Raw genomic sequence first — 2,536 nt, 5'->3', positions numbered from 1 at the left:
TCCAAACCGGTCCGGAGGAAACTCGGCCCGAGCCGAAGGTTCCGCCTCAGAACGTTCCCACGTTAAAGCGGGTCATCTCTCAGTTTATTGATTATTAATATGATTTATTGATTAATAATATGATTTATTTATTATAAATATGATTTATTTATTATAATGTATTTATTATTTATTGTTCGTTTATCTTTCACGGTGATAAACTTCAACCACAACAGAGTAAAGACGAAAACAGCAGAATCCACTACATTACATTGTGGATGAATCAGATCTGAAGGATTTGAAATAAAGTTTAAACGTGACCTGAAAACTCACCTTTTTAAGAAAGCTTATATCTAAATATATCTTTTATATGCTCTGTTTTAAAATATATTTAAAAAAATGTTCATTTTTTATTTTTCTGCTCTGTAGCACTTTGAGCACTATTATAGCACTATTACTAAATATAAAGTGCATATAAAATGTCATACATTCTGGATTCATTACAAATCAACTGAAATATTACAAGCCTTTTATTATTTTAATATTGCTGATCATGGTTTACAGCTTAAAAAAACTCAAATATCCTATCTCAAAAAATTAGAATATTCTGGGAATCTTAATCTTAAACTGTAAACCATAATCAGCAATATTAAAATAATAAAAGGCTTGCAATATTTCAGTTGATTTGTAATGAATCCAGAATGTATGACTTTTTGTTTTAGTAATTGCATTACAGAAAATAAAGAACTTTACCACAATATTCTAATTTTCTGAGACAGTCCTGTAGATCTTATTTTAAATCAGGGCTTAAAACATTACTGTGAAGCTACTCTTAAATTAAATACTTACCTGCTGGACTCTACTGCCCTTACTTTTAACAACTTGTGCTTTTATTATTTTACCTCTTTTCTTATCATTTTATTTGTTATTTAGGCGTACTCTTAAATTAAATACTTGTGATTTTTGAAAACCGCGTGAAGTTATGGATAAGCCCTGAATGCAGTCATTGTGACCTAGAATTATCAAATTGGTTTAATTCACCGTATGAATTGTTACAGATTACTTTTGTAATCCTGTATTTGACCCGGTCTTTGTACGTTTTGACCGTATAGAAACGTACCGTATTGTCCCGAATATAAGACGGGGTTTTTTGCATTGAAATAAGACTGAAAAAGTGGGAGTCGTCTTACATTCGGGGTCTAGACGTTATACCCATCACAACGCTAGATGGCGCCAGGTATCTTTAAAGCGAATGCTGAACTTAACTCCCCAGGCCAAAGCGAACCCCTGTCACGAAGAAGAAAAATAAAAATAGCAGTACCATAAAGAAGAAAAATAAAAAATAGTGGTAAGAAAGAAAAGAGAAGAAAACAATAGAAGAGATAACAGAAAAGGAGAAACGTAGCCACAATCTGGAGAAAAGTTGGTTGAAGAAGTTATGATGCAAACTTCAAGATCATGATTTGAATGAGGCAAAATAACAGGCTTTTTCTCTCAAATATATTGTTATAAACATTTGTTTCAGATGTACTGTAATTATTTTCTGTATAAAAATGTTATTTGGTTTTAAAAAAAAGTATTTTTTCAAATTTGAGTCTTGAAAAAGAGGGGGTCGTCTTATAATCAGGGTCGTCTTATATTCGGGTCAATACGGTAATTCTTGCCATTGTAAGAATGAGATGAACCTGCTGGATCTACTGCCCTTACTGACTAACAACTGGTGCTTTTTATTATTTTACCTCTTTTCTCATAATTTTATTTCATTTTATTTGTTATTTACTGTTTAATTGTCTCTTGCTGCTTTTAATGTTGATGTAAAGCACTTTGAATCACCTTGTGTTGAATTGTGCTACAGATTAACTTGCCTTATTTGAAGTATTTCTTTCTTGTTTTCTACTGATTCTGCTGCTTCGTTCGTGTTTTCCTGCCGTCGCTGCTCCAGGGATTTCTACTTTTCCTGTTGTGATGAGTAACCGTGGCAACGGCGGCTGATCAACCAACCCAAACGGCGACCTCTGACCCCGGATGAGTTAGGGAGGAGATAAAGAGCGGGGTGGAGGGAAAGAGGAAGTGGAAACCTCCTCTTCTCTCCATCATGATCAGATCGTGAGCTCAGATGAGACGGACGATCTCGGAGATTCATGTGAATTGTTTTAACGGTGATAACTTTGTTTTCTGATGTTTTTTAACCACCTGCTTCTCCTGGTCTTGGAAAAGAGATTTTAATCTCAAAGAGACTCACATTGGTTAAATAAACGATATAAATACATGAATAAACTTGTCTGCAGCCTCTAGCCCTTTGGAGATTATTATTGATCTGGATGAAAGTGAATATCAAATACAGACGTCAGTGAATCCTCATGAATGAACATTTATGTCCCAACAGCGCCCTCTGGCGGCCAGAGCTGGCTATGACAGCTTCTGCTGAGACAAATCTTTAACAATCATTTAAAGATTTCTGCCCCCAGAACAGCTATAAAAGATCAAACTGCAATAAATGACTATCACCTAGACTTGTGCACCACTTTTAAATGTGATATATAAATGTGAATCTCAG

Source organism: Cololabis saira, chromosome 6 (assembly GCF_033807715.1).
Source record: "Cololabis saira isolate AMF1-May2022 chromosome 6, fColSai1.1, whole genome shotgun sequence".
NCBI classification, from domain to species: Eukaryota; Metazoa; Chordata; class Actinopteri; order Beloniformes; family Belonidae; genus Cololabis; species Cololabis saira.
This window is presented reverse-complemented; position numbering follows the sequence as displayed.